The 22,535-nt window shown below is 45.8% G+C and overlaps 1 protein-coding gene and 1 long non-coding RNA gene across 5 annotated transcripts in view; both read left to right on the plus strand.

Annotated features, from left to right (window-relative positions):
* Window positions 1-22,535, plus strand: part of LOC108930258 (zinc finger protein 420-like) — a 1,123,701-nt gene that overhangs the window by 16,411 nt on the left and 1,084,755 nt on the right. The gene's annotated exons all lie outside the window — the stretch shown is intronic.
* Window positions 6,237-8,574, plus strand: LOC108930240 (uncharacterized). Of its 4 annotated transcripts, none has more exons than XR_001965821.2 (3): window positions 6,237-6,367; window positions 8,007-8,152; window positions 8,336-8,574. It is a non-coding gene; the product is annotated as an uncharacterized LOC108930240 (long non-coding RNA). The 4 variants fall into 4 exon arrangements; XR_001965822.2 differs by lacking the exon at window positions 6,237-6,367 and adding an exon at window positions 6,532-6,559; XR_001965820.2 differs by lacking the exon at window positions 6,237-6,367 and adding an exon at window positions 7,256-7,279.

A 22,535-nucleotide genomic window follows, 5' to 3' on the forward strand; every position in this document is an offset into this window, starting at 1 on the left:
TATAGTTTTGTATTTGGTCCCTTGTTATATTGCTTCGTGTATGTTTGCAACATAAATTGATGCTACAGAGCACATGGATTGGAACAATATAATACAAGCTTCAAATTGTATGTAAATGGTTGGTCCTTTTAAACAGGAAATAAATTGTCAGCAGTGGCTGTTCACAGCAGTAAGGATGAAGAAAACAGTAAAGAGAAAAACAGGAAAGTGAATTCAGATGTGGTATTACGTCAGATTCTGACATAAATGTTGAAGATCTGGTGCCTCCTACTACTATGGAATTCCATGGTGAAAATGAAGCACAACAAAGTTTCCTTCTGCAATATCTCCAGTTCATTGCTGGTGCTACATTTTGGAGGTTCTGATGACACCCGCCGGAGAAGGCAAATTGTTAATGTAGAGAACAAACTGCAGATAAAGTTAAGAACAGTCAGAAAGTGATGAACATTGTATATGCTTATAGGATGAGTGTGACAGTCAGGGTTGAAGAGAAGCCTTTTATGCACAATGTACATTTATTCTCAGTAATTATTAATATTAGGTTAGTTGTAATGCAGCTTCCCTTTCAAAATTTCATTTCTGTATAAATTCCACAGTGTGGTGATATACATTTGTTAATTTCGCAAACGCTTTTGTCCGGAGCAACCCACAACAAAGTGCTTTTCAGAAGAGCTTAAGACGCACAGAATTATTGACACGAGTGTCTGACAACACCATGGTGCTGGTTCACATCCCTCCAGTAGCTCCTATAGAAGTGACATTTGAACAGATAACAATAATGATTATCAAATGTGATGGGTTTGAGACCCTTCTGGAGTGCTGGAATGGATTCAAAAGTTCAGAGGAAGTTTATTCCACCGCACTGGGTACATAACCAAGAACTGACTGGCTTTTGAGTTTAGCTCACCAGACAAGCAGGGGTAGAAAAGCATGGTATTCTTGCTGAGGTCTAGGGAATGTATGAGGTGCTGTCAGGACTAGATATCTCCACAATTGGGAAAAAAAAAAACAATTGTATGTTGTGACAGTGTCCTGCTTATTTTCTCAGTGTATTAATTGTCTTTGTGGTGACTACTCTGTTCACTTAAAGTTTTTCAAAAATGTTTTTCCATTATGCATGTAATTATGCAATGTAGGAGAGATGTGCAGGTAGTATACAGGAAACACAACTGAAATGCAATGGGTTTGAAAATAAAGCAACGACACAATAAACCAGATCAAGAAAACTAGAATAATGAACTGTGTTCCCAAACAGCCACTGTTGTACAGTTTCAATCAGTGCAGCTCCGATGGGATATTAAACCACACATTGTGAACTGTACATCACTTCGGGGAAAAGTGTCCAAAAACAGCTGTCAAATGAACAAATGTAAATGTAAATACAGGTTATGTAAAAAATGTGAACGCAAACAAAAAGCTGCCAACAGGGGGCACAAGTTCTATGGATACAGTTACGCGACTCCATTCTCTTTGTCAGGGTTTCACATTGCAGTGCTGGAGGAATGGGGTGTGTGCTGTCATGGCTCTGGGACAAGGCAACAAGCTGCTCACACACCAGGTGTACAGGTGAAAAATCCTTAATGTTCAGCCTGTCCCGTCATGCCAGAGCAGAAAGGATTAGGGCGCCTTTACTGGAGAAAGTACCTTGCTCAAGGGTATTCCAGCAGTGGTGGGTATTAGAACCCATGTCTTTCAGTTGCAAGGCAACGCCTCAAGCTCCTATGCCAAGGCACCTTTTCTACATGAAGTCTTTTCCTACATCGAGCCCCCAGGCGGAGAGAACCAAAGAGAGGTGTATTAGTGCAAGCTGGTTTCATTTGCACTGGAATTCTACTATTTGGTGTTATGCCTGCAAAGAACCAGGATTTGAATACTCCTCATACAATGAGGTAGAATTGAGTACTCCTCATTGAGAAAGGTCATTTTCACTGTATGAGGAGTATTCAAATCCTGGTTCTTTGCAGGCATGAGTAAGGAGTGAGTAACTGTCTGTGTAGGAAGCACAACCCTGTAAAGCTGCACTGGAGGAAGGCCTCCACTCCTATATAGACAATACACACTCTTCCTCTTTCCCCCAGCTGACACACACATGTCTTCGTGCATCGCTGTACCTCTCTCGCATCTTCCCCTGGATGGTTGATCACCACCTTCAGCTCAACCTCCAGCAGACTGAAATCCTCCATATCCCTGCTGGTCTTTCAGCTCATCCACCTATAATTTAAACCTTTGCTTGTCTCAGCACAACCTGATCTCCAGGACCCCTTCTCTTCCATATTTGCAGAATCTGCCACCACCTCACACCATACTCTACCCATGTTCTGGTACAAACTGTGGTGATAGTTCCCCTTGATTGCTGCAATACCACCCTCCCTGATCTTCAAGCCTCTGTCATCAGCCTTCTCAAAATACAGAACACTACAGTATGAGTTGTGTTTGACTTGCTAAAGCATTCCTGCTCATCTCCCCTCCCCAGTAGCTGCTGAGAGATTCCCACCTTAAGCTCAAGACTCCTACTCCAATAATATGGGTCACTGAACTTCCCCCACAGGTACTCCTCTGAAGAACTTTTTTCTGGTTATGTCAACCAATGGAGACATGCCAGAAATCACAGCAGGGCAAATTGTGACTTGCACACAAAGTGCCTGTTGAATCAACAGCACTTTAGACCTAGGCATCCACAAAGAATTTCTGAAGCTTTCCAATGTAAGGAATGTTGCAGGTGTGTTTAATTGGTTGAGGAAGGTGACTGGGAACAACCTGGCTGTGGTACCAGAGGAAGAAGTTAGATGTTCATCTTAGGACTTCAGTTTGAGATGAATTCATTCAAGTTGTGAGCTACTGATCACAACTGCTTCAACACCACCACACAAGAAAGCGGGTCTCAAGAGTTAATGAGTTACTTTAACTTTTCTGGCATGAACAGATGTCCTTATGGCATTTTATATGCCAACTGTTATGGGAGCTTAACCTACTTGTACCAATATGACACATTCATACAATTGGCACAGATGTCCCCACCTCCTTACATTTATTGCTTTCCACACTTGAGACTACAGATTACTAATTATCACAGCATACATAAAGTAAGATAATCTGATGAGTTTGCAATAACACTTTGATGTCAAATACCCAAATATTACTAACTTAGAAATTAGACTAAGGAAAAGTAGATATGTTTACGGCCTTCAAGCCCCCCCCAAAAAGTTAACATCTACTTTTATAATTTTCCCACAGATATCACCTATAAAACTGATGGATAACAGTGAACCACCATGATTCCAAGAACATTTAAATTTGTAATATACTTTAATATTCTGTTCAGGATTGTGACAATTCCTAAACATGTATTCTTGATGAAACACATTCATGTCCAATTAAGTTCACTGAAAAACCAACACATTTATGCACAAGAAACACTGATTAAATAGACTTTAATCCCACAAGGGAAATTTACAGCAGCAGAACACAGGTCTTAAAATACTTACAATATAAAACAAGTGGGGAAAATACAGCTAAAAATATGTACAATTATATTACACAGTTGGAGAATAGTAAATAAGTATTTAATCAAAACAGTATGTGGAAACCTTTAACTTCAAAAGAAAGTCACATTTTATATAGGCAGTACATTTACAGAAATAGTATAGAAGTCATGAAAGAAGCCAGCAGCCCCAGAATAGCTTTCCCTCCCCAGAACTATGACTTGAGGTCCTACAGGTCCTGACCAGTAGCACCTGATAGGTATTCAGTCCAGCACTGTGCCTCCAGGTCCTCACCTTTCCTTCTAGATTGCAAAGCCGCCAAGGGGTTCATGATCCCAGTGTCCTTGAACCCACACTGGAGCACCAGCTTTAGTACATCAGTATGTGCGTTACCGGCACTCCAATGAAAACGTCCCACACAGCGATCAGTTACTCCAAGTGTTTGGCGTGTTTAGTTTCTTCCCATGATGCGTTTGGCTCTGGACCGTTGGTCTTTCATCGTGGTTAGTTACTGCCGGTGATATTCCTGATGTTTAAAAGGGAACTGCATTTAAAAACACACCTACACAAATCTTTGTGTAATGTCATAACTGCTGATGTGCAGTACCTTTGTGGCAAGTGGTTACTTGTTTATGTCAGTAAAAGTGACACTATTACCTACATGAAGCACACACAAGTTTCTCTTTCACAGAGATAGAAAAATAGCTGCAAGAAGTTGTACCAAACTATGTAAGGGGTGAGGAATAAAACAAAGTGCAATGATACCTGTGGACACTGTACAAATAGTACTGCATTTTACTAAATTTGGAGGCAACCTCATGCTGTCCGTCCTCTTCCTTGGAGGGATAGGAGAGATGCATCCATCTCCATCTTCAATCATGGCTACAAGGAATGAATGGAGACCAGTGGCTCTCCTGCTGAAACAGTTCAAAATTAGCAGGCACTACAGTAATGTTATGGTATCCATGTACATGTATTAGTTTATGGAGATGTCTTTGTCCAAAGCCACTTGCAATATAATTTATTACACTGACACTTCCCTCAACTATCACTGGTAAACTGACAATACTTTACCCATTTATACAGTGCTGTAATTTCTGGGGGCAATTAAGGATAAGTACTTTGCTGAAGGAGTGAGCTCCCTTTCACTCAGAACTGCTGAATCCCTCTGAACATTAATGAAAAATCTCAGAACATGTCTTTCAGAAATACCTTTCTCTTGATCTACTACATAAAGTTTCACTATTATCAGTATACATGCATCATGTGCTACAACAGCAGGTGGGACTTGAACCTGTGTCCTTCAAGTCCACAGGTGGCTAACCTAACCACCTGCTACCCCAACAGCAAGACTAAGAGCAAAGAAAAACAGCAAATGTATTTTTTGCGTGGATATTCTGTATTACAACCAATATTTGAAAGCTTGCAAAAGGAAACCGTTCCAAATCCACACATCCAAATATGACACCGGGATCCCGAGGTCTCCAAGTCCAGACATGCAGAATTTAGAGCTGCCCTCCTTAATGCGGCTCTTAGTGAAACTTAGGTAAAAATCTTACATGAAGTTGTTATAAATGCGCTCAAGTTTAGTACTTTCACAGTTGCAATAAATACGCTTAATTATATTCCGTACAGACGAAAACGACAAGCGATATCATTCATATTGTCATGTCAGTAAGTGTCGGAACTTTAAACCTTCGTTTGTCATGAAAAAGTAGGAAGAATACAGTGTTGTAACAAACATAGTATTAATACACAATAAATCGCTACACATCCTTGTCATGAAGTTAAACGTTTTCACCCTTCGCGATGAAACTCACCTTCACGTTGCGCGGAGTTCAGCCCTAAGAAGAACGAAAACCACCGCAAGCCCTTTTATAAGGCGGAAAATGTGGACACGCCCACTGACACGCGAAAATAAATACGCCCACATAGACACGCCCAGTGACACGCCCACATGGACACGCCCACTGAGATTCCTGACGCCTCGACCGATGTTTAGCTCGCTTCGCTTCATGATTTGCCTTTATACCGAAAAAAAGACATGTTCGAATAAATCAGATTTCCTCCTGGTTTCGGCCCCGCTCAAGCGGCTCCCTGCGCCACGGCGTTCCCTGGCTGTTGTGAGAGCAGTTTCTCCGAAAAGTGCAACTTCTCTTTACTGTGGTAAAGGGCTGGGCTAACAAAGAGGAAGTGGCATAGCGACGCCTCCATTTTCTAGAACACACACAGTAGAAACATGGTATCTCGTCACTCCACGCATCGGCCCGGTGTCGCAGTGCCTCCGGGAACCGGTGCCTGGTGCCTCCAAGCTTCGGTGCTTAAGCAGATTTGGGAGGTTGAAGTGACATGATGATGGATGGATGGATGAAAAAAAAATCCCACCTCAGTCCAGAGAATAATTCATCGTTCATCATAACCCCGCCCCCCCTGAAAAAAATGTCCAGATGTTAGTGAAAAATAAGTATAACCGACATGAAAAAAGCAATAGTGTTACATCGACGTCGCTACTACGAGTTGAACACTGACTGAAAGTTGCACATTATTACTCCAGAAATCCCTCAAACGTGGTTATACACCACGGAGAAAGCACAGCTCTAATGGACAAATAATTAAAAGCATCTTAACAACCGTAAGAAAAGTGTCAGCTAAATGAATACATGTAAATATATACACAGAGAGAGCCAGATTCGAACCCACGTCCACACCCACAGCCCAGGGGAGGGGGCACCAGCGCTGGATTATACTTTCAAAAGAAAGAAAGCGGCAGTAGATCTGCATCCAAAAAGACATGATTTCATCTGTCCCTCGGATGCAAATTATCAGCATATTATTTGCTTTTCGGAGGATTTAACTTCGCCCAAGATCTCTCAAGCTCATCTACGGTGTGTAAATGTCCATGCACCGTCATTTTATGATCATCATCCCCAGATTCGTCTGTCCTGCGTTTTACGCATCTACTCGTGCAATGAATGTCGAAGCGTATGGTAAATGCAAATGTAAATGTAAATGTGTTACTCTGAGACGAATATAGTGCCCAGTGTGCCAGGGGACTGCGACTGAATAACTACACTCAGGTGAGCTGAGCTGTACCTTCTACGTGTCTGTTTTACTGGGGTGCGCAACATCGGTACCAGGGATGCTCCAATTTCACCTATCGCACGGTCTACTCGAGATACTAAGGGAGTAGTGCTGTTGTCGCACGGCGCTTGGGCGGTGTAAGAGAACATGGGTTCAAGTCCCCGCTCAGTGTGTGGAGTTTGCGTTTTCTCCCCGTGGGTTTCCAACGGGTTCTCTGGTTTCCTCCCACATTCCAAAGACAAGCTGTTCAGCTTCACCCATAGTGTGAGCGACAGAGAGAGTGTGTGTTACACTGCTGTATGGATGAGTGACCCAGTGTAAGCAGTGTACCTAGCAGTGTAAGTCACCTTGGTGAATAAGGTGTGTGTGGGCTGGTAACACTACACGGAGTTCGTTGGAAGTGGCTTTGAGAGAAGCATTTGATAAATAAATGTAACATCAACTTTAATTTTGTTTCCTGGTTCTCCATGGGGTCTAGTAAATTTTTGCAAAGAGCGCAGAGAAACCTGATTTTTTATGTTACTGTGCGTTTTAATAGGAACTCCGAGCACTAACAAACCAAAATGCACTGATATCACACGAGGCACATTAACAAATAAATAAATGAAACAACACAAAGGCACCGCGCGCAAGGGGATGACGCGATGATGACGAGATTTCCCCCCTCTCCCCCAGCCCAGCCCAGGTGCTCTTTCGAACGCTGTACTGAACCGGGGGTATGTATTTGAATTATTAAAGCGTAATATTTGATTACTGATTCCCATTTCAGTAGCATTCGGCTGTCTTGTTAGCAAACAAAACAATTTAAAATCGTGTGTGTGTAAAAATTTTAAAATCTCCCAATTTGTTGCTTATCTGATGCTGCGTGGTGTCGAACTGCCCGCCACAGTGATGATCGGTCCTTCCGGACCTTTGTTTGATAAGTGAGACATTTTACTGTTACAAGGTTCGCTTAGTGTCTACATTTTGTGCCGGAGCCTCTTTGATGCAATTGCCTATACAGTGAAGAAAGAAATGTTGAATTAATTTCTTATAAATTTCTCTCAATGACGTAGCTGAACGCCGTTGTTCCGCTTGACTGAGTAAATTCGTTGCGCACATCGCCCATCATGCCATCCCATGGCCATGGCACGTGCGATGCGTTAGTTTTATTGTAATAACTGCTGTGAGCGAAGAAAAGTTACTGTAGATCCTGAGGAATGAGGTGTGCGTTCAGGCTTTGTCTTGTAGTGTGAGCACGTGGCTCTGCTCCCGCGCCTGAAGCAAAGCTGGTCCTCTTGGTTCTTTTCGTAGTTGAGAGGAGGAGCCCGACCAGCGTCTCATCTTCACCAACTGCTTATTAGACAAGGAGAATCAAGGTCGGAAGTATCAACAATTTGACATGTTTGTACAATGAGTAGGTCTACAGCACAAGGACTCCACCTTACCTGTCTTTTCCCACAGTGAACAGGGCTGCACTTCCTCATCTTTCATAATGAGTGAAGATGGAGATGTTGGCTTGAGACCCACTGTACTGAGGAAAAGGAGCGACAGCATGGAAAAACCAATAGATTTCCAAAAAGAAAGTGATGCTACTACCTCCTTCACAGGTATTATTAGTCCTCTTTATTCCCTCTGAAAAACTTTGATTTTATTTTGAATAGAGATTTTTGGAGATGACCTATTCAGCACTGATATCTATTAATTTTAAGTACTTTTGCTGTAGTATATTTGCATAATTTTTCAAAATACAAACCATACTATTAACATAAAATTATATTTATTTTCAACAGACAACAGTTTGTCATCATCGGCAGCAGCTAACCGCAATAAGCCAGAAGAAGGCAATCAAGGGGGGAAGACACATGTAAATACAGATATGAAATCCTCTTGTTCTACGTAAATGGTGGATTAAAGAGTAAATGTACAACAGCGAGTCAAAGTATCCATAACAATCTGCATTGAGATTGTTGCAGATACTGTTATATTTACTCTCACAGGTAACTTTAACTGTAGATAATCTCTTATCTTGCTCAGTGTAGCGTCCGGACGGGAGTCCGACACGGACGCGCGTTGCTATTACGTCCAAACACAGACGAAATATATAATGACTTCACGTGCAGTGTGAGGTTAGACGTGTACGGTGAGTATTGTAAGACACTCGGTGGAAGTGAAACAAGAAACACGAGACCAGGAAACACACACGGTGTTGGAACTACGGTGAACAGTGAAACGCTAATCTGTGAGTCTGACCGCAACCCTGAGACGTGACGAAATACCGGACAGGAACGATGGACCAGGACTGAAGAACAAGAGGCAGGAACTGACGGGACGGGCACTCGGGACTGGAACATGCACACCTAGAAAACAAACTGAGGGAACAAGAGACTACCAATCGCCAACGAAGCACAAGAGAACTGCTGATTAAGAATCCGCGACTAGTTCTGCTCCGCTGGCTCCTTTTATACCTCCATGTCCTACGAGACTGTGAGGTGATAGGTGAGCGTTAGCTAGCGGCACTGAGTGGCGCCGCCTCTGACCAGGAGGGGCAGTGACCCCGTGGGATGTGACAGTACCCCCCCCTCCAGGGGCGGCTCCAGCCGCAGAACGCCGGCGGGTAGGCGGTCGCCCCCGCCGTCGCGGAGCAGGCCGATCTGGATGACACTCATGGAAGTCCTCAATAAGAGCTGGGTCCAAGATGTCCCGTGCTGGTACCCAAGACTGCTCCTCCGGCCCATAGCCCTCCCAGTCGACCAGATAGTACAGCGTACCCCGTCTCCGTTTGGAGTCCAGGAGGGCCCTGACGGAGTAGGCAGGAGAACCATCCACATCCAACGGTGGAGGTGGAGCAACTGCTGGGCTCTGCAGGGCGGAAACACAATGGGGCTTGAGGCGCGAAACATGAAACGTGGGACAGATACGATAATGCGAGGGCAACTGAAGACGGTAAGAAACCGGGTTGATCCTCTTCAGGATCTTGAAGGGGCCGATGAAACGGGGGGCAAGCTTCCTCGAGGGCAAATGCAGTTTGAGATCCTGGGTGGACAACCATACTCTCTGCCCTGGCTGGTACAATACAGTCCTACGCCTTTTGTCGGCCTTCTCCTTTTGGTGGGATACCACCTCCTGGAGACGGACATGTGCGGATTCCCACACCGACTCACTCTTCTTGTACCAGTCGTCCACAGCTGGCAACCCACTGGTCTCCATCGTCCACGGGAACAGCGGAGGCTGGTAACCGAGCACACACTGGAAAGGAGTTAAGTTTGTGGACGAATGGACCAGGGAGTTCTGGGCGTACTCTGCCCAGGGGAGGTATCTGCTCCAATCCGCTTGATTCTGAGCACAGTAACTCCGCAGGTAACGTCCAACCTCCTGGTTGAGGCGTTCCACTTGCCCATTAGACTGTGGATGGTAACCAGAGGAGAGGCTGACTGAGACTCCTAAGCGGGCAAAGAAGGCCTTCCAGACTCTTGAGGTGAACTGGGGTCCCCTGTCCGAGACGACATCCTCTGGCAGGCCATACAGCCGGAAGACATGTTGGAACAGCAGTTCCGCGGTCTCCAGGGCTGTAGGTAGACCTTTCAGAGGAATCAGTCGACAGGCCTTGGAAAAGCGATCTATGACGACCAATATGGTGGTGTTTCCATCGGAACACGGAAGATCAGTAAGGAAGTCCACCGCTATATGGGACCATGGACGGTTGGGAATCGGGAGTGGCTCTAAAAGCCCTGCTGGCAGCTGCCGTGGGACCTTGGCCTGGGCACATGTGGTGCAGGCAAGGACGAAGTCTCGTACGTCCTGTTTCATGGATGGCCACCAGAAGCGTTCAGCGAGAAGCTTCAAGGTTCGGTTGACCCCTGGGTGTCCTGTACTTGGACCATCATGGGCCCAGTGTAGGAGCTCGGACCGAACAGTGGACGGGACGTATTCTTTGTCTTGGGGCTGCTCGTTGGGACCGGGTTCTTGACGTTGGGCTGCTTGGATATCGTCCAATAAAGCCCAACGGATAGGAGCCACAAACTGCGTCGGGGACAAGATGGTGTCTGGTGGGGAGAGCTGAGGCGATACCTCGAACAAACGGGACAGGGCATCGGCCTTGCCGTTCTTGGAGCCAGGACGATAGGTCACCGTGAAACGGAACCTGGTGAAGAACATGGCCCACCGCGCCTGTCTGGAATTGAGCCTCTTTGCCTTCTGCAGATACTCCAGGTTCCGGTGATCAGTTAACACTAAGAATGGGTGCGTAGCCCCCTCTAACCAATGTCTCCACTCTTCTAAGGCCATCTTTATGGCTAAGAGCTCCCTGTTTCCTACATCATAATTCTGTTCAGTAGGCGACATCTTGTGTGAGAAATACGCACATGGATAGAGCTTCAGGGGACTTCCCTGGCGCTGTGAGAGCACTGCCCCTACCCTGGCCTCAGATGCATCAACCTCCACAATAAAGGGCAGTTTGGGATCAGGGTGCTTCAGGATTGGGGCAGAAGTAAAACGCTTCTTTAGGTCTTCAAAGGCCTGACTCGCCTCAGGAGTCCAGGTCAGGCGCCTAGGGGCTCCTTTTAACAGAGCAGTCAACGGGGCTGCAACGGAACTGAAGTTCCTTATGAAGCGCCTATAGAAATTCGCAAAACCTAGGAACCGTTGCAGGTCCTTTACTGTCTTTGGCTGGGGCCATGACAGAACTGCCGAGACCTTCTGTGGATCCATCGTGACCCCGTTGGGTGTTAGGATGTACCCCAGGAAATCCACAGAGTGCACATGGAACTGGCACTTCTCCCCTTTCACGTACAGCTTATGTGCTGCCAGCTTTTGCAACACCTCCCTGACATGTCCAATATGCTCCTCACGGGACCGAGAAAAGATCAGGATATCATCCAGATACACTAATACTGAGCGATTAATTAGTTCTCTGAGTACTTCATTAACAAAAGCCTGGAATACGGAAGGTGCATTCGCCAGGCCAAAAGGCATGACCAGGTACTCATAATGGCCGAGGGCGGTGCTAAAGGCGGTCTTCCACTCATCCCCTTCCCTAACGCGAATCAGGTTATATGCGCTCCTAAGGTCCAGTTTAGTAAAGATGGTAGCACCGGAAACCTGTTCGAGGGCCGACGTGATAAGAGGCAAGGGGTGCGGGTACTTCACAGTAATGGCATTTAGCCCCCGATAATCAATACAGGGGCGCAAACCCCCGTCCTTTTTCTCAACAAAGAAAAAGCCAGCGGAAGCTGGAGAGGTAGACGGCCGGATGAATCCGGCTTCTAGTGCCTCCGTTATATAAGCCTCCATTGCCTGATGTTCAGGTTGAGAAAGAGGGTATACCCGCCCCCTAGGGGGTGTAGTGCCCGAAAAAAGATCTATAGCACAATCCCAAGGTCTATGAGGAGGCAGTTCTGCAGCCTTGTGTTTGCTAAACACCGCCACTAGATCTGCATACTCCCTTGGAAGCTGCAGGGGCAGATCTGCATTAGGGCTCTCTATGGATGTGGAGTTACAAGATGTCTCCAGGTGTTCGGGACACTGCTGTCCCCAAGACAGCAGTTTCCCCTCCCTCCAAGAGATAATAGGGTCATGGGTGCATAACCATGGATATCCCAAAATAATGGGGTTATCAGGGGACTTAATCAGATAGAACCATATCTGTTCCTTATGGAGTGGCCCTACCTGCATAGTAACGGGCTCTGTGCGCTGCTCTACACGCCCCGACCCGATTGGAGCGCCATCAATAGCTTTAACAGCCAGGGGTTTGGGGCATCGGGCACAGGGCAAGCCCCAGGACGCGGCCATATCATGATCCATGAAATTCCCTGCAGCGCCACTGTCTACCATAGCTTCCGTCTGCTGCTGCTGGAAACCCCAGGATACTGTAACTGGTAATGTCAACAGGGAGGTATGGAGAGATACATCACTCACCAGTAAGTCGGTCCGTTGGGATCCACGGGGTGGCCGCACTGGACAGGAAACCTGCACGTGATCCGCAGCTCCACAGTAAAAGCACAAGCGTTGCAGAAAACGGCGCCTCCTTTCCTCCTCTGTCAAACGCCCGTTACTGAGTCGTATTATTCCCTGTCTGACGCACTGTTCTTCGAGCCCTGCACAGCTGACAAGGTTGCGTGCTTGAGCCGGCTCACTGTCCACAGGGCTGTAGGGCACCTGCTGCCCTGGCGGCGTCGGGGTCCGGCTGGACCCGGAGTTGCTCCGGTAATCCGGCGAGAACTCCTGAGAGAGTGGTCTTGACAATTGGGGGCTGGATGTCTTCTCCACTGGAGACCTGGAACGCACCTGAAAACTCTTGGTGCTGGGGAAGAACTGTCTCTCTGTCTTTCTGTCTGGGCTAGGGGGTGACTCTGGAGAGTAGGGCCCTGGGAACAGAGAGGCTGGACTGGAGATTGAGTATTCTGTGTAATTCTGGTTCTCACCTCTACTACCTTGCAAAGCCTCCGGGAAGGGAACGGACAGCTGCTCAGTAGCGCTGATCCCATTGGTCTGCACAGGGCTCGTGGGCTCCGCGCGAGGACCCGAGGAAGCATAAAGACGATCAAAAAGACATGTCCGCCAATCATCATGCGTTTGCGAACTGGTCGGATCGGCGCCCCGCCCACCGTGACTGAGGAGTCGTGTCAACTGCTCCAACTGATCTGTGAGGCGGCTAGCGGCGTTTGCGCAAACCAGGAGCCGTTCTTGGTTCGCCTCTGTCAGATCCGCCAGCTCACGCCATTCCGCTGAAGTCATATTAGCAGGCGGATTCTTCTGTAGCGTCCGGACGGGAGTCCGACACGGACGCGCGTTGCTATTACGTCCAAACACAGACGAAATATATAATGACTTCACGTGCAGTGTGAGGTTAGACGTGTACGGTGAGTATTGTAAGACACTCGGTGGAAGTGAAACAAGAAACACGAGACCAGGAAACACACACGGTGTTGGAACTACGGTGAACAGTGAAACGCTAATCTGTGAGTCTGACCGCAACCCTGAGACGTGACGAAATACCGGACAGGAACGATGGACCAGGACTGAAGAACAAGAGGCAGGAACTGACGGGACGGGCACTCGGGACTGGAACATGCACACCTAGGAAACAGACTGAGGGAACAAGAGACTACCAATCGCCAACGAAGCACAAGAGAACTGCTGATTAAGAATCCGCGACTAGTTCTGCTCCGCTGGCTCCTTTTATACCTCCATGTCCTACGAGACTGTGAGGTGATAGGTGAGCGTTAGCTAGCGGCACTGAGTGGCGCCGCCTCTGACCAGGAGGGGCAGTGACCCCGTGGGATGTGACACTCAGTTTCTTTGAGTGTTGAATTCTTGTCTGTATCTGTAAGTTTAACAGCTTTCATCTCTCGTACAAAGTTTAAGATGATTTAAGAGTTTTGCTAAACATGGCTGGTACTTTATATATTAGTCTTCTAGTTCTGAAGTCATTCTGTCCATGGGGTCACCAAGAGTGGACACTGATTTGGTGTGACACTTAAAACAATAAAGTCTTTTACTGTTTAATTTGTTTTAAATTAACATTTTGTGAATCTTTCTTGGTTTGTGATACATTTTTGACGACACTCACCATTTCCCCACTGTTGGATTTTCAGCTGTATCTGTTCAACAGAGAACTATGGCCGAACAGCCCAAGTTCGGGGGTGGGGTGGGGTGGGATGCGGGCGCTATTCACTGTGCCACCATGTATCTGTTAATACATTTATAGTACATTGAATTTTTTTCATTTATCAGACACTTTTCTCAGTCTACCTACAATGACTGCATTACCTCTACAGAAGAAGAGACTTGGGTGCAGACGCGTGACTCGAAAGCACAGTTAATTTGTCACATTCCACCATATCAACCAGTATACATGACACAAGTAGTTGCATAAAGGTTTATCCATTATTCAACAATTTCTAATGTAACAAATGTAGTATTAACACAGCCCCAAATGTAAGGACTTGTACAGTTCTCGGTGAAATAGTAAATTAGAGTTGCTTCTCTTTTGGTCTATTTTTATTATGCATTTTGCAATGAGTTACCCTGTACCCTGCCGTAGTTACCCTGAATTGCTCCAGAAAAATTACCTGGCTGAGTAAATGGGAAAATAATTGTAATGCTGGGAGTTGTTTTGGGGAAAGGTATCAGCAAATATGCTTTTTTCCAGTAAAATTACCCTGCTGTGTAAATGGGTAAAAAAACTGTAAGTAGATTAACATTGTAAGCCCCTTTGGAGAAAAGCGGCAGCTAAAGGAATAAATTTAAATGGAAGTAGGAACTAACATTCAGTGGAAGTTGACTCCTTTTTGAGAGACTGAAGTCTGTTGGTGGTGGTGAACAAGTGCTGCTGCGCCACCATGCGGGTTAGAGTAGTTATATTTACACTAACATCATCTAGAAACAGCCTTGCACGGTAAAGGAAATATTGACAGTGCGTCCTTTCAACAAACAGAATTAGAAAGTTAGGAGAGTACGGGCTGTCTTTGAAAACTACAGTCATCAGTGAGGTCGGATTCGTACCCAGGACCAGTATTTAGCGTTGTTCTCGACTTCTCTACATGTTTAGTGAGGACAATATGAAATACACGAGTCTGTGTTCAGTGTAAACCATAATTCTTTCCATTTACAGCAGTCGGACTTCGTGCATCAGTGGTAGAGAAGGGAAGGGGGACTAAACAGCAGACGCGGGTGGTCGTCGACTGTCAATGGGCAGTGATTTGTTCGGATGTGCACTGAGTGGAACAACACGGTATTTTTAACAGGGGCATCTCGTGGTGTTTTCACCATGCCATGGTGCTCGGTGTAGCTGTGCCCTGTTTCACACACCCTTCCGCCTCCACGATGGACTTCGCGCTGGAGCAGCGCTTATTGACAGTTATCGGTTATTGATTATATGGACGGGTAAATAAACGCACAGAGGGGAACGCGTGCGCCTCACTGCTTGATTCAGCTCCTTCGATGACACGATGGGGGTTCCACGAACCCTGTTACGAACAGCGAGCAGGAAACATGAGCCCTCTCTAAGAGTAAATTGCCGTGTTTTCCCCTTCAATTTTGCCTTGAGCGGTTTCACTTTCACTTTTCGTATAGCCTCGAACTGAACAGCGCGCGTTTATTCTGTCACCGCCTAAGGCAAGGAGGGGGCACGAGACCTAAAGAGGGCTGAAAAAGCAGAACTTTGACGTTCAAAAACTTTTTAAGTCCGTGTTTTGTGCGACACACTGGGGTTGCGTTTCCAAGCCGTGATTGTTGTACCGTTTCAATGAGTGACGCTTCGAGAGGATATTAAACCGCACGTTGTGAACTGTGTGTCGCTTCGGAGAAAAGTGTGAAAAAATATAAAGACAGTGAATGTAAACAACGCAAACGAAGAGCTGCCAACAGGGGACGCTATTTCTACAGACTTGGATGCAGTCACTCGACTCATGCTATGTGCCATAGCGGCTACATGACACAAACAGCTACATTTCCAGTTGATAAAAACACATAAAACACTGGTGCAGTGAACCACTCGCTTGTTTTCTTGGCCTCCTAAAGAGACTTTTTAAGATGAAAAGATATTTAAACACTGTATAACCATACTGTACTGTACAAACATAACTTTGTACGTCTCCTTGGACAGTGATACACAGATAGAGCAAACTAGACACACAGTGACAGATATAATCAATCTCACCTGTTGGAAACACCTCAACAGCTGGTCCGAGGTTCGCATACAAACTTATTCTACCTTTGGTGTGTACACAGCGTTTTACCTTTGGTTTTCCTTTTCTAACGTTTGAAGGGTCTGTGTAAAAAAAAAAAAAAAAAGAAAAGATTCTCCGCTTTTCCTTCCTCTTTTTGCCTATTTAACTTCCCCTCAGATGGCCTTTGTCCACTTCCACATGAAGGCAAATTATTACAGTGAACTCGCTCCATGAACGACTGTAGATAGACTCCCTTGTCTTCGCACCCTTAGTCTTTTCATCATGAGGCTTCGGGTGATTCCATTATCATTACCACTATTGTGAGATGTGATTCCATTATCGATTACCTGATCAACATATAAACGGAGAGATGGTACGATTATTCCAAAATCCAGAGATGCACATGGTCTCCACATCGTGACACTTTCTGTTTACCGAATACTCACTCACTTACTCTCAGTAACCGTTCATCCTTGCCAGGGTCGCAGCCTATCCAGAAATCTCTGTGCGCTAGTCTAGGTGTTGAAGTTGTCCAGGATTCTCCTCACATTTTTAGTCGTGACAAAGATTCTCTAGATTTTGTTTAAAATGCAGGGAGTTTGCTGCGAAAGTGTGTATGAGCTGCTCTAGTGTGGACAGGGATATCGGGCTGTAGGGCTTCCTCTGTCTCTGACCACTCATCCACCGAGTCCCTGTGAACCTGAGACCATGCAAGAGGTAAGAACAGGAATATTAATGTGGCTTTTGAGTGCAATATTTTTCTTTAATACTTTTTTCACAGTAAAACTTTGTTTACAGAATGAGAATTACATGAACAGAACAAATAAGACTGAAAGGTGTTCCCAGGGGTGAGTGATGACTTTTTTGTGGGTCTTTGGAGTCTCAATAATGCGGCACAATTAAGCTTAATAAACGGTTTATTAAAGTCCTGAAGAATCTCAGCAGGTGATGTCGTCACAGAGGTACACACTGAACATCTTTCCTCACTCTTTTTACACACCATGACACCCGCTTATCTGCTTGTACCCAAAACAGAGAGACCGTCTAAGGCCTTTGGGATACAATCCCATTTAGTAGAATTTGCCGGTACCAGTGGTGCTTGGTTTCTAGAACTTTCTGCAGCAAGCCATATCAAAGGTATATACACACCAAAGAAAAGAAAAAAAACATCCAAGTGATATATAATGGGATAGAACAATGAAAGACACAATGAAGAACATAATTTTAAAAAAAGAATTAAAAAAATTAAAAATGAAAGAATAATTGAGAGTGCATAATAAAGTAAAATCATAAAAAAAGCAATGGCCATACCACTTCTGGGGTTTCCACATAAAAGGTTCTCAACAAATCTTCTGTTATCCGAGGTCAATTTCAAACTTTGAGGAAGAGAAAACACATCAAGTATGACTTGAACTTGTCCATCCTGTTTCCTATTTTACCAGACATGGACTCCAGGTACAGGCTCTACAGCGTAGTGAAAAAACTGAAGATCACTGCATACGTACCTGGTCCTCGTATTCGTATTCCTGTATTTCGATCTCAGGGATGTCCCAGGTAAACCTGAAGGAGAACGACAGATGTCCAGATAGATTACTCATTTGTCTGCAAAACCTGCATCATTTTAACTGTGTTCTGTGTGGACAGCACTGCACTGTACTGCACTGCACGGTATGTTCCAGGTATTCTTTGACTTTGTGCAGTTTCAAAGGTGGACAAAGGGGTCGGCTAAATAGAAAATAATAGATAATAATTGTTTTTTTTATTAGAGCTATTGTCATCTCTGACTTAAATTTGGAAATATATACATAAAAACTGTTAAATGAATTCATTTTTATTGGCTTTCTAAGGTGCACAACTTGTGAGGATGTCACACCTGAACAAAAAAAGTGTAACTTACCTAGGCTTCGCAGGGACTCTTCTTATTGCTGAAAAGTTGACAAGAGTCTGGTTAATTCACTTTGAGGGACCAGCACCATTCACCGCACGACCGCACCACTCAAAATTGTTTGCATCTTTGAATATTTGTAATTTTCAGTTCTCAGAGTCTTATAAATAATCTTTCATCAGTGATGGCCAACAATAACCATGGGCCCGTGACTGACTACCATTATCGAAAGAATTGGCCACCATGGGCCTAGGCAATGGTCTCAGTATCCTCAGACTATACCTCTACCTTGAAAGACATTTTCATCTTTATAGTAGTCACATCCACACAGGTCCCCTGCCACCACAGTGGAATTGGCACAGGAGGTGTGGGCAGCCAATGGTACCCCTAGAGCTTTATTTTTCTCCTTTTCTTCACAGCTGAGATTTTTTGTTTTCCTCTCCTCAGCTGCCAGCTGGCTCATCCTAACAGTTCCAGTATCTATGTCTGTCACCTTAGAAAATGAATACTTGCATTGTATATAAAAAATTATCTGAACTGAACATGAAGCATTTGCTCAAGTAGGTGGAGAAGGAGTTGATTTTAGACGAAGAGGTGGACACCAGATGGACGCAGTTGGTTGGGGAAGTCGAGGGGCCTGATCCTGCCGCTTCTGCTCCTCCTCCACCTCCTCTTACTCAAACAAGATGTGATGAAGGAGAGAGGTGGGCGAACTCACGGTATATCGCGCCGTAGATGCAGCACACTGCCAGCAGACAGACAATGAAGAGGAAGCAGCCGAACACCAGCGCCACCACCTCTATAGGGATGTAATTCACTGCTGAGGGGGAACAGAAAGCATCATTTGAGTAGGGGCTGCTGCAACCTTACAATAGGGGGCGTAGTAGTAAAGAACACTGATGTCAACCACATTTTGTGAAGAAATGTGGTAAAACAGAGTCAGGAATCAACTCTGTAAAGGAAGGAGAGTGAACCTGAGCAACAAGAAATTTGTTGCATATGTCTGTTGGAGCAAATTGTGTTTTCATGGTATTTTCAGTACCGTCTTTATCAACCAGGAACTCTTTGCTGCTGACAGAATTGTTCATGTCGAAGATATCAGTTGCCTTGCAGTGGTAAGAGCCAAAACTTTCAGGGTTGCTGGTGGTGAGGCTAAGGGTGTAGCGCTCTTCAGAGATTTTGTAGAAGGTCCCACGTGACTCTACATGCAGCTCCGAGTCGTTCAGGAGCCAGTGGTAGCTGGGGAAGGTCCCGTGTTCGACGTCACAGCGTAGGGTCAGGCCTATCACTTCGAAGTTGTGCCCCAGTTCGTACTCTGCTTCCAAAGTTACGGTGCCCCCTACTGGAACTGGGAAGGAAAAGATTGCGGTGTGAAATTCCCAAGCAAACAGTTCACTTTGTTCTAGAGCGCAAGATGAGTGGATGGCAGAATAATTGACTGGACTGCTACATTTAAAGGCTGTGTCATACACTTAAACCTCTGGTGTGGTGTAGCGACAGCGTCAAGGTTGAAAGCACTCCGTGTTGTGGGACCTTAGAGAAAGTTCTTTGGAGAAGTGTGTTGGCTGAACAAATAAATGTGCTGCAAAAGAAGGAGTTCTGCCTTTAAGAGGTCCCGTTCCATAACGTGATGCGGATATAGAGCGGCACGCAAACATACCCACGTGAAGAGTCAGCGTGTTGCTAAACACCTCTTGGTCAAAATTTTTAGCTCCACAGTAGACCATCCCCATGTTCCGACCCAGAGTGATGAATATGTTGAAGGAGGTAAATAATGCAGACTCCATCTTCTTGGCTATCGTCTCGCCTGTCTGGTTGTACAGCGTGAAATTGACAGGGTCGGTGCCCCTGGATGACTCGCAGCTGATTCTGGCCAGATACTTCTTGCCATGTTTTTCCACCAGGAATGATATTTTGGGCTTTGAGACGTATTCTGAGGATGAATGAAAAACAGGAAAACGGAGTCACACCACCGTCAAAAGCACTTAAGGGGGAATACTTAAATGAGGACTTGTCTTGATGAAGTGACACTCAACCTTTGACCTTGATGGTCTTCTGAACCCTGTTTGACGTGTAGGTGACCGTGTCGTTCAGGCTGTTGTTGGCCATGCAGGAGTAGGTCCCAGCATCAAACAGAGTGATCTTCTCGATAACCACTTCGGATCTGGATTCCTTCAGCAGAGTGTCATTCAGCCACCAAGCGTACGAGAGGTGTGTGCCCTTTGATGCGGCGCAGCGCAGAGTGACGTTGTTCCCCTCGAACACCTCCCCCGACGCAGGGCTCACCTCGAGACTCACTGACCCAACGGGATCTGTGCGGAAAACAGGCGGAAGCAGCGGTAAGAACAGCGTGCAGCGATTGAGGCGACCATTTGTGGGCGCTGTGGTTTTACTTTCAAGCTGTGTTACGGTCAGATTGGACCCATTAACAACATTTTTCTCTATCATACCTATGGTTAATTTCTTCTGGTTGTCATAAGGTCATGACATCCTCAACTCCAGGCACCCGAACACACAAAACTGATGATCACCAATGTCTGGATGAGATCACCAAGAATAGAAAGTGTTTCTAACTCACTCAAGGGTTAATGAGCCGAAACGTGATTCTGTAAAAATGACTTACTTCTATAAATATGACTCAGAGGGTAAAACGAAAGGAAGTCAGACTCCAGATGGCCGCTGTGATGCTGTGGCTTAAACCTCCAGCAACAGCAGGAGGACCAACAAAAACTGTTGCTATAGTGACAAGTGCAAACGGCCATTCCAGGAATGTCGGCTTTTACATTTACGTTTGTCATTTACCACACGCTTTCCTCCACAGCAACATACACCCCAGAGTACACACAAGCGCATCAACGACAGGCAAACGGTTTTAGCTGCCGATACCCGATTGCTGAAATACAGCCAGTTTGTCCAATACCATGTTTTTCACATTACACAAGCAGCTGCATGTGGGACTGAGAGGAAATACAAATGTAATTGTGAAAAACGACGTGTCAAATTTATCAAACTGTCATACAATCGAAAAAGAAGTGTTTTGAGACCCTTCTTGAATTTTGTAAGGGATCCAGCAGCTCCGAGGTACAGAGGGAGAGCAACCGGGCCTCTGGGAAAAGGGCCCACCATTCCAGACATTCCTTTAATGTGACATGTTATATTTTAAACTCCACTTGTGTTTTCTTGTGCTGCATATCTGGTTGTTTTGATCAATTGACACAACTCATTGTTCTCAGCCACACAGTGTCAGGATCTGTGTTGAAAGTGATTCTTCATGGATCGCCGGAATCCCTGGCTCACGGTGCACCGGAGGGGCGGAGACGCTTGGCCCGCACGCTGTTCGGCGGCACACGAGGAGGACGGCAGCGCTCACCGATCACTTTGAAATAGTGCTGCTCGCTGATTGAGACGTTTGCGTCCGTTTTGTTCTGGGGCGTCGCCTTGCACACCACAACGCCCTCATCGGCCGCCTTCGCTCGGATAGTGATGTGACCTTCCTTGGACCCGGTCATCACGGTGCGCTCGCCGTAATCCTTCCTCATCTCTACTTGGTCTGACACCCTAGAGAAGGTGACCAGGAACTCCTCCTGTTGGACCTCAGACATCTCGCAGTGGAAGGTGATGTAGTCGTCCACGAGACCGACGTCCGGAATAGTCAGGGCAAGCCCAGGCTTCACTACAGAGGAGGAGCCTTGAAGCGCGCACGCACACACACACACACACACACACACACACACACACACACAAAAGCCATAGTGACGATCTGGAGGAAACGACACCGAACAATAAATGACCCCCCGCAACGTGAGTGACGGCTATAAAAATGCACAACAACTCGGCCCACTTACAGGCGACGGTGAGAAGGGACGATAAACCTGTCAACAGAAAAAACAACGTGTGTTTATGGTCGGAACGATCCGCCAAGTAACTGCTGAAAAATTATTTAATTCGAGAGCGGCTGCGGATGTCGCAGCCCGTTCATCTGCGAATTGCCATGTGCTCAAGATGCTCACGTGACTTTCTCTTTGTTCGCTTCATGTAACTTGATGAGACAAACGCATTTACATGTAGTTTACCTCAGTTTCCCAATGTAATGCACACATATAGAATGGCAGAAATAGTGGAAGGGCAGAAAATCAAGTCTATAAAACTAGATATTGATCAAATGATCTTTTTCTTATTAATTCTGTTGTACTGAGTAATAGTGGCGACTGTTTTTGGAAATATCCTCATATCCTCTGCTTCATGTTAATACGTTCGAATTTCCTGTGTGTCTTTGAGAGAGAAAACGTAACAGGCAACACTTATGAATGCATGGTCATCTCATCTGTGATGAAGCGAGGGCCGCGTCTCACCCAGTATTGCCGCTACGGTTTCCGCCGGAGTCCTATTCATGTCTCTTCTTTTAGCGCGGCAGCTCGGCGGATCGAAGAGTGTGTG

The sequence above is a fragment of the Scleropages formosus genome, chromosome 1, assembly GCF_900964775.1.
Source record: "Scleropages formosus chromosome 1, fSclFor1.1, whole genome shotgun sequence".
Classification (NCBI taxonomy): Eukaryota; Metazoa; Chordata; class Actinopteri; order Osteoglossiformes; family Osteoglossidae; genus Scleropages; species Scleropages formosus.